The 18435-nt window shown below is 45.9% G+C and overlaps 1 protein-coding gene across 2 annotated transcripts in view; it reads right to left on the bottom strand.

Moving 5' to 3' along the window:
* WDFY4 (WDFY family member 4) overlaps nucleotides 1-14771 on the bottom strand; it is a 250053-nt gene extending 235282 nt beyond the window's left edge. For both annotated transcript variants that reach the window (XM_070364483.1, XM_005900617.2), the window contains exon 1: nucleotides 14616-14771. The gene's annotated coding sequence lies outside the window, so the exon portion shown is untranslated. The remainder of the gene's footprint in view (nucleotides 1-14615) is intronic.
* Between the last annotated feature and the right edge of the window lie 3664 nt (nucleotides 14772-18435).

Below are 18435 nucleotides of genomic sequence, written 5' to 3'. Positions count from 1 at the left end.
TCACTCCACAGCCTACTGTTAATCAAGAGCACTGAGGTGGATACGAACACTAGCATTAGAGAAAGGTAGACTAAAAGCACACTGAGATACCAGGACGCATCTATGAGAATGTCTTTAAAAAAAAACAAACAAAATCGTTAAGTGCTGGCAAGGATACAGAGCAACCGCAACCATCACTCTCGCTGCTGTGAATGCAAATGGTGCGGCCACTCTGGAAGACAGTTCAGCAATTTCTGAGGAAGTTAAACATATACTCGCCCCTTACCTTCCTGGGTATTTACCCTAGAGGAATGAAAATGTATGTTTATATAAAAACCTATACATGAGTGTTTATAGTAGGTCTATTCATAGCTGCCAAAACCTGGAAATTCTGCAAAATATTTATCAAAGGGTGAATGAATAAAGAAACACGTATCTCCGTATGGTGGGATGCTTCTCTGCAGTAGAAAGGAACACATTTTAGACCCACAGCAACCTGGATGGGTCTTGAAGACCTTATGCCGGGTAACAGGAGCCAGAACCCTACATACTGCCTTACCTCATTTATATGCCACTCTGGAAAAGGCAAAATTACAAGTACAGAAGATAGATCAATGCTTGCCAGGGATTTCAGATCAGATGGTGGCTCCAAAGGGCAATGGGAACGTCTGGGGTGGGAGAGTTCTATATCTTGACCTCGGGGGTGGTCACACAACTAAGTATGTGTGTCCAAAGGGCACACTGCAAGGGGTAAAATATTGTATAAAAACCACAAGTCCATCAAACTGACATGAAAAACACATATGTGGAAGTGTTCAGTTCAGTTCAGTCGCTCAGTTGTGTCCGACTCTTTGTGACCCCATGGACTGCAGCATGCCAGGCTTCCCTGTCCATCACCAACTCCCAGAGCTTACTCAAACTCATGTCCATCGAGTCAGTGAGGCCATCCAACCATCTCATCCTCTGTCGTCCCCTTCTCCCACCTTCAATCTTTCCCAGAGTCAGGGTCTTTTCAAGTGAGTCAGTTCTTCGCATCAGGTGGCCAAAGTATTAGAGTTTCAGCTTCAGCATCAGTCCTTTCAATGAATATTCAGGACTGGTTTCCTTTAGGATGGACTGGTTTAATCTCCTTGCAGTCCAAGGGACTCTCAAGAGTCTTCTCCAACACCACAGTTCAAAAGCATCAATTCTTCCGTGCTCAGCTTTCTTTATAGTCCAACTCTCACATCCATACAAGACTACTGGAAAAATCATAGCTTTGACTAGACGGCTTCAGCAATACATGAACCATGAACTTCCAGATGTTTAAGCTGGTTTTAGAAAAGGCAGAGGAACCAGAGATCAAATTGCCAACATCAGCTGGATCATCAAAAAAGCAAGAGAGTTCCAGAAAAACATCTATTTCTGCTTTATTGACTATGCCAAAGCCTTTGAATGTGTGGATCACAATAAACTGTCAAAAATTCTGAAAGAGATGGGAATACCAGACCACCAGACCTGCCTCTTGAGAAATCTGTATGCAGGTCAGGAAGCAACAGTTAGAACTGGACGTGGAACAACAGACTGATTCCAAATAGGAAAAGGAGTATGTCAAGGCTCTATATTGTTACCCTGCTTATTTAACTTATATGCAGAGTACATCATGAGAAATGCTGGACTGGAGGAAGCACAAGCTGAAATCAAGATTGTTGGAAGAAATATCAATAACCTCAGATATGCAGATGACACCACTTTATGGCAGAAAGTGAAGAAGAACTAAGGAGCCCCTTGATGAAAGTGAAAGAGGAGAGTGAAATAGTTGGCTTAAAGCTCAACATTCACAAGACTAAGATCATGGCATCTGGTCCCATCACTTCATGGCAAATAGATGGGGAAACAGTGGCTGACTTTATTTTTCTGGGCTCCAAAATCACTGCAGATGGTGACTGCAGCCATGAATTAAAGACGCTTACTCCTTGGAAGGACAGTTATGACAAACCTAGACAATATATTCAAAAGCAGAGACATTACTTTGCCAACAAAGGTCCGTCTAGTCAAGGCTATGGTTTTTCCAGTGGTCATGTATGGATGTGAGAGTTGGACTATACAGAAAGCTGAGCACTGAAGAATTGATGCTTTTGAACTGTGATTTTGGAGAAGGCTCTTGAGGGTTCCTTGGACTGCAAGGAGATACAACTAGCCCATCCTAAAGGAGGTCACTCCTGAGTGTTCACTGGAAGGACTGATGTTGAAGCTGAAACTCCAATATTTTGGCCACCTGATGTGAAGAGCTGATTCATTTGAAAAGACCCTGATGCTGGGAAAGACTGAAGACAGGAGGAGAAGGGGATGACAGAGGATGAGATGGTTGGATGGCATCACCGACTCAATGTACATGAGTTTGGGTAAACTCTGCGAGTTGGTGACAGACAGGGAGCCCTGGCATGCTGCGGTCCATGGGGTCGCAAAGAGTCGGACATGACTGAGCGACTGAACTGAACTGAACTGAGAGGGACCTTTGTTGGCAAAGTAATGCCTCTACTTTTTAATATGCTATCTAGATTGGTCATAACTTTTCTTCCAAGAAGCAAGCATCTTTTAATTTCATGACTGCAGTCACCATCTGCAGTGATTTTAGAGACCAAAATAATAAATATGGAGGTAGAAGGAGCACCAATAGAGAAGCTAGAGGCTAAGGGTTTAGACCCCTCACCTGCTCCTCCTACTGAGGCTGCTACTCAAAGAGGGTTTCACCAGCATCCCAATCTGATGTGCACAAACCAGACTAAAGAGCCTGACCAGGACCCTGGGCTCCCCAAGCTCCATGAGAGCAACAGACGAGTCTCCAGACAGAAGAGGGCTGAGTCAGGCATGATGGGAAAATCATGCTTCAGCCGAGTTCTAGTGGCTGACACAGATATGGAGTTCCAAATAATAGATCTTAAATGTCTAGAAAGGGAGAACACAGTAAGGTGAATCTAGAATGGTTATTCCTAGCTGGCATAAGCCAGGCTTGGAACAGGGAAAGACAAGAGAAAAGATGATCTCACAGCAAGGACTAGCGATCACCTTGGTGTGGCCCCCACCCTGTCCAGTTAGCAAGAGTCCCCACCTCCTACATCAGCCAAGGGTGAAGAGTACCAGCAGGTGGGAAACAGCAGAGCCATGGACCCTATCTCCTGCGTCATATGACTCAAGAAGAGAAGGAGGCCACTCAGGTTATTTCCAGAAGTTCAAGAATTCCCCTGAAGACTAAGATGGGGACTTGATTGGCAGGAATCAGGCAAGTGGGGCAACACCTCCCATGGCTCTCAACACTTCCTTTTTTTGATTCCACTCTGTGCACTCCTGGCCAGCGCACACCTCTGTGGTTTTTGCAACAGCAATAAAATATAGGAACTCACAGTTTGCTGGGGAAGGGACCCAGTTTTGTATCTCAGTATGTGTACTGACTTCCACATCGCCAAAAATGGCCAGGGAGCAGTTCCCCTGGCCATACCGTCAATGCTTAGCTGCGACTGAGTAATCATGGTCAACACAAAGATGTGGGCTGGTGAACAAGCAGCCCAGTTCCTGTAACTGGAGCCTCTTTAGTGAGGGAGTTTATTTGCGGCTTGACCTCCACTGGAACGTAAGGAGATGCTGCCTAAGTAAGAATGGCCATAACTGAATGAGCATCTAACAGGCCATCAGAGTTCCCTAATTTTAGAAAATTTGTAAAGGAATTATTATTATGTCCATTATACAGGTAGGGAGGGCAAGACTCTGAGAAAAACAGGTAACTTATCTGAAATCAAACTGCTAATAAGTGTTAGAATCAAAGTCAAATGCAGACTCTTCTTACTCCCAAGTCCTCACCTCCTTTCATCACTCTAGCTTGGCTTGACACAGTAGCTAAGAGTGTTAAAAGCAGACCTCAGGGGCACCTCAGGTACTAGTTGGACACTCTTACTGCCAACACTGCAGGGGTGCTCTGGCTGGTCTTGCAAAGTTGCCACTGACCCTTGGGCACAGAAAGTTTAGCACCACACTGCCATCTGGCCCCCTCACATTGCAGGTGAGCAGGCCCAGAAGAGGACCCTCTGGTTTTGCCATCTCCCCAGGGTAGAGCTGCTGTCTGGGAGCCACAGTTTCCAGGGTTCATTAGCCCTGGCACAAGGTGGGCACCAGCTGACCAGTCACTCCTGGACTGCCACCAGCAGCACACCCGGTGCTAATACTCACCCCCCGGCTAGCCACACCCCCAGGCTAGCCACCAGAGCTGCGGCTCTACTCAGCTTTCTCTGCATGGCGGGTTGTTTGACTGTTAAACGTACAAGAAGCAGAATCACCCCTGGTGCACGCCCTGGTCCACCTCCCAATCCAGGACGCACTGGGGAAGCAGACACAGCAGGGTAGGTGCTGGGCAGGGAGCTGCCTGGCTCTGGGGCACAGAAGAGGCTCATGGCCCAGCCCAGAGAGGGCTGTGGTGGTCTGGAAGGGTATCTCGGGATGGACTATACCCGGGATGGGCACTGGGGGGTAAGGAGGAGGTGGATCTGAGGCAAAGCAGGTGGACACTCCAGGCAGCCCGTGTGTCAGGGATGTGTAGGCTTCAAGGCCGGGTCACAGGGGCAGGGATGGGGTAAAGGGGACATGGACCTGCCTCACCCACGCGGTGTCGTGGGGCCTGTGGGGCTCTCAGCAGGGAGCATCACAGACGGCACAGAGACCAGCTTCTGGATGCCCCTCCCCCAAGCCGGTGGGGAAGACGAGCTCCCCACACGCTCAGAGCCTGTGGGGAACTGGAGGTGGGAGAAGGAGGCTACAATACAGTGTCTGAAATGCACCTTTGGAGCAGGAATCAGCACTAAGGCGCAGAGGGAAGGATCTGGTATTGGTGAAGGTGGGAGAAGAGAGCGCTCACAGAAACAGTCTTGGGAGAGGGAGCATAAGGGAAGGAGGAGCAAGACTGCCACAGGCTGGAGAGAATTGTTCCTGGGAAGGACACACAAAGGGACGAGAGACGAGAGACGTGAGGCTGAAACGTGGTGGTTTGTGCCACTGTGGGAGATGCAGGGTAGGAGTAGGGTGGAGACTGTGGGCAGAGGCTGGGGCACAAAGGCCTCCCGATCCTGAGCTGTCCCCATCCCATTCCTCACCCTCTGGACTCCCTGGGGGAGTGACATCTCTGGGGACTTTGCGGCATCCTTATTCTTCTCAGGCCACTTGTTCAGGTGAAAGAGATGAAAGAGTTCCAGGATTGGTTAGCTCATACAATCGGCCTGTTTAGCTTATTAAATGTCAAGTATTATTTGGTCAGAAAATAAATACAAAAATAGCTCATTAAACTTTCAAACATACCTGGAGGTATGCATTCCTGACTTGTAAGAAATTAAGCATCTCTTAATTCTCATGGAATTAATTTGATAAAGAAATTCTTCCAAGGATTACACAAACAGATGGAAAGATATATACCATGTTCTTGGATTGGAAGTATCAATATTGTAAAAATGACTATAGTACCCAAGGCAATCTACAGATTCAATGCGTGTGTGTGCGCTAACTCACTTTCAGTTCAGTTCAGTCGCTCAGTCGTGTCCGACTCTTTGCGACCCCATGAATCGCAGCATGCCAGGCCTCCCTGTCCATCACAAACTCCCGGAGTTCACTCAGACTCACGTCCATCGAGTCAGTGATGCCATCCAGCCATCTCATCCTCTGTTGTCCCCTTCTCCTCCTGCCCCCAATCCCTCCCAGCATCACAGTCTTTTCCAATGAGTCAGCTCTTCGCATGAGGTGGCCACAGTACTGGAGTTTCGGCTTCAGCATCAGTCCCTCCAAAGAAATCCCAGGGCTGAGTCACGTCCAACTCTTCGCAGCCCCATGGACCGTAGCCCGTCAGGCTCCTCTGTCCATGGCATTTTCCAGACAAGAATACTGGAGTGGGTTGCCATTTCCTACTTCAGAGGACCTTCCCAACTCTGGACCGAACCCACATGTCTTGCGTCTCCTGCATTGGCAGGTGAATTCTTTACCACCGTGCCGCCTGGGAAGCAAACAGGAAGGTGCTGGCACAGGAACAGAAATACAGATAAATGGGACACGCTAGAGAGCCCAGAAACACACTCGTGCACCTTTGGCCAATGCATCTGTGACAAAGGAAGCAAGGCTCCCCAGTGCAGAAAAGAGAACCCACAGATGAAGGGGCGCCTGAGAGAGAAAGTCACTGTGAGCAGGCATGCCCTGTGGAGTCAGACAGCGTAAAAGTCCACGTTTTGTAATTCCCAGACCCATCATTCTCACTCAGGACCTTTTGCCTAGAACTGCTGCACTTTTCTCCTTGTGTTGACCTTATTCATGAACACGCTTTCTCCTACTCATTCATGCATTTCCTCAATTTTAAATTTTTATCCATATAAAATGCCACAATTATTTAGTTCATGTTGGGGTGGTATTAAATACACACATCAAAAATGATACTATTCAGACATTTTAAATCGTGTGAGGAAAGACATTTTTCTGGGGATGGAGATGGTATTGTAGCCAGGCTTTGGGAGAGGGGTCCCTTCCCACAAGGGGACGCAGTAGAATCACTCAGAGTAACTGCCCTACCACTCTCGCCCCAGGCCCAAGACGGAACCTTGGACCCATTTCAGGTCCCGTGATGTGGTAAATACGTCACTTATATAATGGAATGCTTCCGGGAGACAGGTGCATGCAAGGAAAAACTGAAGTAAAATAACAGACTGTGTGTTCCTGAAGTAAAATAACAGACTGTGTGTTCCGATTTTTTAAGTTTCTTCTGAACGTCTGGATATTGGCCCACCTTCACTGTCCTGGTTCTTTTCTCCCCCTTCGCTCTACCCAAAGGCAGTGGCAGCAGCGCGCACAGCTGCTGCGCACGCGCAGGACGCCCCGCGCTCCGGCACCTGCGGAGGAGCTGCGTGGCTCCATCCTCCCCAACATGGGCTGCTGCGTCCTCTCCCATCACTGCCTTCCACCAGCTTCTAAAGGACGCAGCATGTTATTAGGCCCTGCCTTTAATACACAAGACAAGGCCCTGCCTTGTCTCCCAGCTGCCCCATCCCTACTACTCCCGCCCCCTGGACCACCTGGTTTCTGCCCCTGGGCCACTCTCAACTTCATCTGGTCCACGCTCAGAGATCCGGGGAAAATCCTGTGCGCTCACTGTAGCGTTTCAACATTATTAACTTCTGACATACTCTGACCATCCTATAACAGTTTCTAAATGTGTGTTTCTGTTTTTCGTCTTTGACAGTACATCGCTTTTTATTGTATTTTGTGCATATCCTTTAAAAAACTGACATTGAGGTGCTGCTGCTACTGCTAAGTCGCTTCAGTTGGGTCCGACTCTGTGCGACCCCATAGACGGCAGCCCACCAGGCTCCCCCGTCCCTGGGATTCTTCAGGCAAGAACACTGGAGTGGGTTGCCATTTCCTTCTCCAATGCATGACAGTGAAAAGTGAAAGTGAAGTCGCTCAGTCGTGTCCGACTCTTCGCGACCCCATGGACTGCAGCCCACCAGGCTCCTCTATCCAAGGGATTTTCCAGGCAAGAGTACTGGACTGGGGTGCCTTGGGGTGCTACTTGGGCTATATTCTTATTATTGAAAATACAAAAATCAACAAATGTTTCCTGCCCTTTTTTTGTATACTACTTTTCACATCCAAGCATATGTTACTTGTAATTGATGTACAAAGTCTTAATGCAGTAAGTGCCTGTCATCATACCATAAATATATTCTATGTTGCCCTTCTCCTTAAATTATGAGATTTAATAATGGAGAAGGATTCTTGGTCGATTCCCCATAACTGATTCTTTTACTGTCTATAAACAGGATGCTCAGGGCATCTCCACTGTTGCTATGGGCAGGGCTGAGAGGAAAGATCCCCTCACAATCTTTTTGTCTGCTGTAAATTATCTATGAAGATGAATTTTCAAAAGAAGGATTAGCCATTGTCCAAGAGAGAAGAGCAGTTTTCACACTTCTGCCACACACTGACTACATCTTTCTAGAAGTGTTCCATCAGCTTTTTAGTGGTAGTTAATAAATAAGCCTCTTGATGAAAGTGAAAGTGGAGAGTGAAAAAGTTGGCTTAAAGCTCAACATTCAGAAAATGAAGATCATGGCATCCGGTCCCATCACTTCATGGCAAATAGATGGGGAAACAGTGGAAACAGTGGCTGACTTTATTTTGGGGGGCTCCAAAATCACTGCAGATGGTGACTGCAGCCATGAAATTAAAAGACGCCTACTCCTTGGAAGGAAAGTTATGACCAACCTAGATAGCATATTCAAAAGCAGAGACATTACTTTGCCAACAAAGGTCCGTCTAGTCAAGGCTATGGTTTTTCCACATGTATGGATGTGAGAGTTGGACTGTGAAGAAAGCTGAGTGCCGAAGAATTGATGCTTTTGAACTGTGGTGTTGGAGAAGACTCTTGAGAGTCCCTTGGACTGCAAGGAGATCCAACCAGTCCATTCTAAAGGAGATCAGCCCTGGGATTTCTTTGGAAGGAATGATACTCAAGCTGAAACTCCAATACTTTGGCCACCTCATGCGAAGAGCTGACTCATTGGAAAAGACTCTGATGCTGGGAGGGACTGGGGGCAGGAGGAGAAGGGACGACAGAGGATGAGAGGCCTGGATGGCATCACTGACTCGATGGACATGAGTCTGAGTGAACTCCGGGAGTTTGTGATGGACATGGAGGCCTGGCGTGCTGCGATTCATGGGGTGGCAAAGAGTCAGACACGACTGAGCGACTGAACTGAACTGAACTGAATGCAAAGCACACAGACTTTAACATCTGGTGGAACTAGGTTCAAATTCCAATCAAGGGATTTAATGCCTGAGGGTAAAGGACTTTACCTCTCTGAGCCTCCATTTTCTCATCTGTAAAATGGGAGTGATGAAACTGATCTCACTGTGGGGATCAAATGAGACTGCAAATACCAGAGTCCTACCCAATGTCTGGCTTATTGTAAGTACGAAATCCATTCTTCTTATCCTCCATACTTTCTCCTTGGAATTATCTAGATGAGGAACTTTTCACTTTTATAATTTCCCATCCTTCTTGAACCATTTTCCTCATGAAAGTCTTAGCCATGAAACAAGAAGTATCATTTCTCTGAAGGGTGCTTCCCAGCAGAAATATAAAACCAACCACGAATTCAAGCCACATGTGTAATTTTAAATTAGGGGGCAACCACATTTAGAAAGTAAAAATAAATAGGTTAAATTCATTAACTGTATTTAAATATATTTTAAAATATATTTTATTTAAGGCAATATATCCAAAGTATTATCATTTCAATGTTATCAATATTTTCAAGTAAAGATAGTCTATATTTCTTTTGTTGTTTGTTTTTAATATCTTTGAAATCCAAGGTGCATTTTATAACTTACAGCACATCTCAGCTTAGACTGGCCACTTTTCAGCGATGACTGCGGGCTATCATATTGGATAACATAGGTGTGGACTTTGAGACTTAAGTGTTTAACAGGTGTATGAAGGGCTTAGAAATGTTACCGAGAGACACCATTTCCCACGTAAAATGCAGGGGCATTTTGATAGTTTGCAGGGCCCTTGGAGGGAGACAACCAAAGTAAGTCCTTAGTTGTAAATAAAATGGATGTGAGCTCTACAGTGAGGCTCAAGGACCCCCGAGGTGCTCATCTTCCCCCTTCCTCTCCTGCACAAAATATCTCCCCTCCTGAAGCTCAGTCCCCTTAAAATCCAGTTCCTCTGATGAATTTACCATTAACCCCTTTATCCAAAACTTTATTTGAAAGAAAACAAAACAGATTTTGTTCAGCACCTGTTCCCCTCAGGACTGAAGAGTAACAAATGAAAAGAGGAACTGAAACCAAGCAGGACCCTACAGGGCCCTCATGCGTAAAGAAGACCCGCCATGTCCCTCATTTCTTCTTTATAGCAAGAAAAAAAGACTTTAGTCTCCTAAGGCTTCTGCGTGTTCCAAAAAGCAGACTCACGCAGTTAATGATTAGGAAAAGAGAGTCACAGGAGGCCAAGCTCCCCCGCAGAGAAATAGATAACAGTCTGACGTATCTCTTTGAGTTGCTCTGTAGAAACTAAGGAACCCCCATCCACCCAGGTGAAGGATGGTAACCACATGCTGGGCATGTAGACCCCAGACTGGCTGGAACTAGAAAGCTGATGACTGAGATGTTCAGAACATCACCCGTTACCTCACCGCCAGCCAATCAGAAGAAGGTTCATGAGCTGAACACATAGCCTACTACCCTCTCCCTTTGACCTTTTTTTGCCTTTAAAACCTTGTGCCCCAGCCAGCTGCTGCTGCTGCTAAGTCATGTCAGTCGTGTCCGACTCTGTGTGACCCCAGAGACGGCAGCCCCCCAGGCTCCCCCGTCCCTGGGATTCTCCAGGCAAGAACACTGGAGTGGGCTGCCATTTCCTTCTCCAATGCATGGAAGTGAAAAGTGAAAGAGAAGTCTCTCAGTCGTGTCTGACTCTTAGCGACCCCACGGACTGCAGCCCACCAGGCTCCTCCGTCCATGGGATTTTCCAGGCAAGAGTACTGGAGTGGGGTGCCATTGCCTTCTCCAGCCCCAGCCAGCTAGCAAGATAAATTTGAAACAAGTCTAGAACTCCTATCTTCTGAGTCAGCGCCTCCTTGATGAATAAATCTTTCTCTGCACTAAACTCCAATGTCTGTGTGTTTGATGTAACAACAACTCCTCTCCCAAGTGGCCACGCGGCCTTGCTTTTCTGCCAAAAGTCCGCTTGAGGGAGAGGGTGCCAAGAGTTCATTCCTCCACTTGATGTCTAATAAGCATCTCCATCTTTATATGTTCAAATTGATATTCTGGAATAATCACCACCTCGCAAATATGTTCCTTGACAATTCAGTTCTCTCTGTTGCTCTAGACTCATCTTTAATTTCTCTCTCCTACACCCAACACTTGCAACATTGTCAAATCTCTCTCAAAAAATATCCAGACTCTCACCACTCTTAGTTCAGTTCAGTTCAGTTGCTCAGTCATGTCCGACTCTCTGCGACCCCATGAATCACAGCACACCAGCCCTCCCTGTCTATCACCAACTCCCAGAGTTCACGCGGACTCACGTCCATCGAGTCAGTGATGCCATCCAGGCCTCTCATCCTCTGTCGTCCCCTTCTCCTCCTGCCCCCAATCCCTCCCAGGATTAGAGTCTTTTCGGACGAGTCAACTCTTCGCATGAGGTGGCCAAAGTACTGGAGTTTCAGCTTCAGCATCACTGCTACTCATTGTCTCTGTTACTATCACTTTGGGGCAAACCATTGTTACCTCCAGCCTGGGTTATAACAACAGCCTCTTAACTGATAATATTTCTTCTTCCTTTGTTACTCACAGAAGGTGGTTTTTCTTTAAGGCAGCATGTATCAGCAAGAGTCAAAAAAACATATTTTTGAAGACAAAGGCAATAATATAAAAATCAAACCAATTAGGAATAAATCTAGGCAAAGTATGCACTAATTTTATAAAAGAGACTAACCATATTCATGAATTAGCAGAGTCATTTTCATAAAGACATAACTTCTCTTTAAATTATATTTCTAATAAATCTGAACAGAACTTTTTTGTTGAAACTGAGAAGCTGTTTCTAAAATTCATATTAATAAAGAAGGAAACAATATGTCAAGATAGAAGGAAAGAATAAGAAAAAATGAGGAGACACTTTCCAGATAAGAAAACTTATTATAAGCTTCTAGTTAATAATATTATTTAGTGTTGGCAAAGTGTAGAAAAACAAATAGACAGAGAGAGCCCAAGATCAGACCCACTACACATGCCAACTTGATTTACAACAGAGTTGTGATAGATCAGTGACTAAAGAATGGCCTTTCTGATTTTGGAGCTAACACTCTTGGTTATCCGTATGGAAAGCACTGTGTAAAGTAAAGCATTACCCACCACCTCACACCCTACAGAATGATCATTTCTAAGTAGGACTAAAGACTAAATATGAATGGAAAAAATATTTTTTAAATTTAAAAGAGAGTAATTTTATGACTTTACAGTGGAGAGAATCTCTTAGATAATATACACGTATATCTCATAAAAGAACATTATGGGTAAATTAAGCTTGTTTGAAACTAAGAAGTTCAATCGTTAATAGAAATCACAAATAACATAAGGAGACAAGGCACAAACAAGAGAGAAGTATTTACAATATACATGAATAACAAAGAATTAACATCAGAATATGTACTGCATTAGAGAAGACCAATAAGATAAAAGACAGATGACCCCATAGAGAAAAAGATTTGAACAGGAAAAAGAATTTAGAATGGGCAAGGAGGACATAAACAGATGACCAAACTTAGTATTTCAGAAAGTGCAAATTTAAAACACAGAAGGCTTTTCATTTGCTCGGAATCGGTATAAAACTCCAACGAGATCAAATGTTGATGAGGATGTAAAGCAAGAGAAACTTTTACATATTGCTGATGGGTGGGTAGTGTTACAATTGACTTGAAAGAGGTTTCACTATTATCCAATAAGGCTGAAGATTTCTATACCCTACAACCCACCAACGCTACTTCTAGGATACGTGCCCTAGAGAATTCTTGCACATGCGCGGCAGGATATATGCACAAAGGAGACTCCCAGCAGCACTTACTGCGCTGACAGCACCGAGCAACTTACAACGGGAAGAAAAAACAAACCCTAGGAGCACCCCAAGCGCCCACTGGCAGTATATTGGGAGAGTATACGGAGGTATATTCGTGAGTAACAGAATATTATCCAGCAATAAGGGAGCTTCCCAGGTGGTGCTAGTGGTAAAGGAACCCACCTGCCAGGGCAAGAGACCTGAGTCGCAGGTTTGACCCCTGGGGTCGGGAAGATCCCCTGGAGGAGGACGTAGAAAACCACTCCAGTCTCCTTGCCTGGAGAATCCCATGGACAGAGGAGCCTGGCAGGCTGCAGTCCATGGGGTCGCAAAGAGTCAGACACAGCTGAAGCGACTTAGCACATCCAGCAACAAACGTGAATGCATTAGAGACACATTCAATGATATGAAGAAATATCACTCTTCATTATTCAAATATTATTCAGACACATAATTTTGATGAAATTAGCAAACTTAAAAGGATATTTAATTACTATTGATAAAGTTCAAATCCATGAGAAAGCAAATGACATATTTTGCACTTTAAATATACAAAGTCGAATTGAAAGGAAAAGCAAAAGAACTATAAGCTCAAAATTGAGAGCAACGGTTTTCTCTGAAGAGACAGAGAAGGCTGGGCACACAGAGGGCTTCACAGATGCTGGTGCTCTTTGAAACAAAACCGCGGTGACGACGCACAGGGCCATCTTCATTCCTCATAGCCTGTATATGTCCTCTGAGTTTTCCTATCTGCTCACTATTTCATGACTTTCCAAGTCTGGGGGACTACCGCCCAGGTCCTCACACTGGGCAGGAAGGCCCTCCTTGACCTGACCCCACCCCAGTCCTCTCTGGCCAGGTCACGTGGCGTATTCCTTACCCTCATCTGCCACTCGGGCCTCGACCAGTCTTCCTCTGCACCTTGACCTTCTCAGGTCCCCCTGCCAAGAACACAGCTCAGAAATACACTTGGCTCAGGCCTTCCCTGCCTTCAGGCCTCCACTTACACGTGCCTTCCTGGGCTTCCTGACCCCGACTCCCTACCCTCTGCTCTCCAACCCACTGGAGCCCGCAGCACCAACACCACCCACCCCTGACCACTGACCTAGTCGTCTTTAGCACGGCCTGGCAGGAAGTGGCTCTCCATAAATACTTGTTGACCAATTAAATGGACGATTATGCAGAAAATCATGTTAAAGTTGAAACTTTATGGAAAAGGTAACACGTGAACTTCTTAGTTACCAAGGTAACTCCTCATGGTTCAGAGAGGTTGGGACAAAGGAGTGGTTACGTGTTCTATAAGATGCAATTTTAGGTGGGAAGATTAGAATTAATTCTTGAACCCCCGTGGTCCTGATGAGTCAAAAATACTGATGTTTCTAAGGTTTTAATGTGGTAAATCAGGTAAGGGAAGGACAGCCCCAGGGGGCACCTACTTATCATGGTTACCCCTAGGAGTAACCACAGGGCCAGGTAGGAACCATCTCTCTCGGTGACCAGTCTGAAGTGACCCCCACTGTTCAGCATCTTTCAGAGGCCCACACAGCAGGTGGACAGAGGAATCTCATGGCCAGCCCTCTCACTCCACATTTGGCCCACACAGGCCCATATCCAGCCTCTCCTAGGTGTGGCAGGTCATGTTCCTTAGCAGAACCCTGAGAAAGGGCTTGACCTGAGGTGGGAGGGTGAGGAACAATGCTGCAGCCCGGCCCAGCTCAGCAAAGCCCAACAGTAACAGACGCCCCACCAGCAAGACATCCCAACAGTGCGGCACCCCGGTGGACTCAGACCTCGGAGGAGCCCGAAGCAGGTGTGCCGCCTGTCCTACACACACTTCCTGCTCCTCAGCTTAGCCCCTCTCCCACATCCACGAACTCCAATCAGGCAGTGTGGTCACACACACGCCCAGGCTCAGCTTTCCAGGAGGCAGCCCGTCGGCTTGACCTGGAAGACAGGACGCACATGCCCACTTCTAGGCCGGCCTGGCACGGCCGAGGGCAGGATTACCTACCTGGAGTGTATCCGTCAGGGCCTGCAGATGTCAGATGGCATGGGCGCCCCCATACCTCCCCCTCAGGCTTAGGGGAAGAGGATCCAGCTCAGAATCTTCAGTCTTTAACTGTGTTTCACTATGAATCACAGGGTTTCTGCTCATTTCCTGGAGAAAGCAGAAGTGGAGAGTCGGCAGATGCCTGACTCTGCCCACTTCCCAGCCATCAGCAGAGTTGCCTGAGTTCTGACTGGTGACTTGGGCCCTGCAGAAAGGCCACTTGGGGCAGTATGGTGAGCAGTGCTGGGTGGGGCCAAGGGCGAAAAGAGAAAGCTAGTAAAAGCAGACGCAGAGCTCATTCAGCCCTGCGCTGCGGGGCTGGACCCCCTCCTTCGCTTGGCCCCACTTCTCCTCTCTGAGCCTCTGGGAAAAGAAAGATAATAGTGGCGTTTCGTGCTTAGTCGCTCAGCCATGCCCGAGTCTTTGCGATCCCTTGGACAGAGGAGCCTGGGAAGATTCTCCAGGCAAGAATACTGGAGTGGGTTGCCATTTCTTTCTCCAAATAATAGTGTTTAGGTGAATTTAATTAGAAGTGTGTTTAGAATACATCTGTGGATATTGCATGAATTCATAATCTTCCTCCCTAAGGCCCAGAAGGAGCTTCTTACTTGGATTCCCTCCTCCTCCATCCTCAGGACTAACTTGGACCACCCATCAAGGGAGACCTCAGATGACCTACAGTGAGTAACATTAAAGCGATGATGAAAGAAAAGCTTAAGTAGTAGAATAACATTCTCTAGGATTCAGCATCAAGACTCTTATCCCTTTTGGATTATTATGTTGAATCATCCCATATCATCTCTCCACAGCATCATCCATGTAGGACCAGCCAGTATGTCCGTTCAAACACAATGCTTCTCTGAGCCACATGGGCAAAAGCAGTGGTTAGCATGAATGCCTGATCCTTAAAGCTACTCATCACCTGATCCTAGTTCACAACGAACTGACCATTTATGACTATTAGTGAGGCAACATCATCTTTTATGGGAGGCAAAAAGGCTCTGAGATGGGTTAAAAGAATGAAAACATTTGTAGTAATATCTCAACTCTTGCCAGTAAAGAATTGACAGTAGATAGTAACCAAACTCGGAGAAGGCAATGGCACCCCACTCCAGTACTCTTGCCGGGAAAATCCCATGGACGGAGGAGCCTGGTGGGCTGCAGTCCATGGGGTCACTGAGGGTCGGACACGACTGAGCGACTTCACTTTCACTTTTCACTTTCCACTTTGATGCATTGGAGAAGGAAATGGCAACCCACTCCAGTGTTCTTGCCTGGAGAATCCCAGGGACGAGGGAGCCTGGTGGGCTGCCGTCTATGGGGTCGCACAGAGTCAGACACAACTGAAGCGACTTAGCAGCAGCAGCAGTAACCAAACTAGGAGACTTGTCCAGCTTAAGTTCTAGTCACATGCCCATGTTGACCTCATGCCCATTCCCCAACAGGAGTCATAGGTACCACCATCTCTGCCCAAGTTCTCATTTCCCATTCCACCATTCATGAGTAGAGAGGAAGCTCGAATGAAGACGGCAAGGGTTGTAGATAGGAGGGGCATCATAGATGACCCTGAGACATGCACGAGGTGTGTGGAGCAGCTCAAGTATCATCTTGTCAAGCCAGAATGGCCTCCAATTTTTTTTAGCAACCAATTAAGATCCATGGTTATACTATATACAAGAGCCATTGCGCTATAGTATGCACCATTATGAAGAAAGGTGTTAATTTTTTCAGCATCTGGTGCAAGACAGTTTCCTAGAGAGATATCTGCTTTTGTTGACCAAAATGATAAGTAGAATCTAGGCTTCTGGGTAAAAAATCTGGGTTGAAATTCTCATTGCTACCCAAAAGGAATTAATATCTTTAAGTGTGGTTCTTATTTGTGAAATGGAATCAATGCAATATACAGAACAAATGAAGTAATATCTGTAAGAGGATTTTTTAATGCTGAATGTGGCTGTACTGGAAACAAATGAAGTAATATCTGTAAGAGGATTTTTTAATGCTGAATGTGGCTGTACTGGAGACTTCCCTGTTTGTCCAGTGGTTAAGACTCCACACTTAAAATGAAGGGGGTGTAAGTTCAATCCCTAGTTGGGGAACTAAGATCCCACATGCCACATAGCCAAAAACAAGTAAGTAAATAAAAATGGTTGTACAAATATGAGTTATTATTACTACTGAGAGAGTTGCCCATGCTTAGTTAGACACTGAAGCTGCCAGGACAACCATGAACTGAATATGTACATACATGTAAATATGTATTTTTGTTGAGAGGAAATGTGAGATTCTGTAGTTTTTAAAAAATATCTAAAAATAGGAAGGATATTCTGCTCCCAGTTATGACAAGAGATAACCTCCCATTGAAGGCTACTCTAAAATAGGCAAATATATGAGACAATTGTTTTCAGGCATTGACTAGCAGGCATCTTAAGACTAATCCTTGAAATAAGAAAAATGTAAAAGGTGAGCCTGTTGCGCTGGCTTTCTTCTTACGAGTGCTTTTCTGCCATGGTACAGGGAGGTGAAGCCCCAGAGGCAGCAGTATCCTTGAACTAAAAAGATGTAAGTCAGAGAGTTCCCGGTTTCTCAAGAAGCTAGAATTTTCAGAGCAGGGGCTTGAGAAGAGTGTGTTTTATGGGAATTCATTGTGGATGTCCTCGACCAAGGGTTGTTTATACATGCATGGAGTGAGACTCCAAAAAACAAGAAGGGATCGCCTGCTCCAAGGCTGAGCACTGAGATGGCAGAGATTGGGCACCGCTGGCAACACTGGAGTTCCATACCATCCAGAGCGGCAAGACCTCCCTCAGCATCTTGGGATTTCATCTTATACTCCAGAAAAGCCAAATCTGAAAACTAAGAACTAGAGCCTAGAGTAGGAGTCATGAACTAGAGCAGGTTCTTGCCTGAAACAAAAGAGCACTGAAAAGAAAGGTGAAAGTGAGAGTCACTCAGTCGTGTCCGACTGTTTGTGACCCCATGGACTATGGAATTCTCCAGGCCAGAATACTGGAGGAGGTCGCCTTTCCCTTCTCTAGGGGATCTTCCCAACCGAGGGGTTGAACCCAGGTCTCCCACGTTGCAGGTGGATTCTTTACCAGCTGAGCCACAAGAGAAGCCCAAGAATACTGGAGTGGGTAGCCTGTCCCTTCTCCAGCGGGTCTTCCTGACCCAGAAATTGAACTGGGGTCTCCTGCATTGCAGGCAGATCTTTACCAACTGAGCTGTCAGGGAAGCCTAAAAGAGCACTAACAGAGAATAAAAGCAAGTCTGGCAGAACCAAAAGGATGTTCCAGTTATTCAACTGTCAACCAGGGAAAAACTCACCATTCTTTAAAGGAGGGAAGCAGTGTAGCATCCTTGCGTGTGGCATCCACACTGTCCAGAAACGACTGAAACTAGCAGAGATCTGAAAGATCAGAAAAACGTGACCTGTAAGAAGAGAAACAACCGTCAGCAGAAACAGACCCCAAGATGAATCAGATGTTGGAATTATCACATAAGGACTGTAAAGCAGCCGTTGCAAATATATTCAGTGACTTAAAAATTGGACATAATAATTGAAAGGTGGGATATTTCAGGAAGTAGATGGAAGGTAAAATAAGAATATTTGGATGTAAATTCTGGAAGTGAAAATGTATCTGAAATGAATATTTTACTAATAGCCCAAGAGTAGATCCGTGAGTGCAAATTTAAAAAAGAAAAGTTAAAGAGATTGAAGACTGATGAACCGAAATTATTTGAACATGACTATCTGAACAAATATTTGAGCAAACAATCT

Source organism: Bos mutus, chromosome 28 (assembly GCF_027580195.1).
Source record: "Bos mutus isolate GX-2022 chromosome 28, NWIPB_WYAK_1.1, whole genome shotgun sequence".
NCBI classification, from domain to species: Eukaryota; Metazoa; Chordata; class Mammalia; order Artiodactyla; family Bovidae; genus Bos; species Bos mutus.
This window is presented reverse-complemented; position numbering and strand designations above follow the sequence as displayed.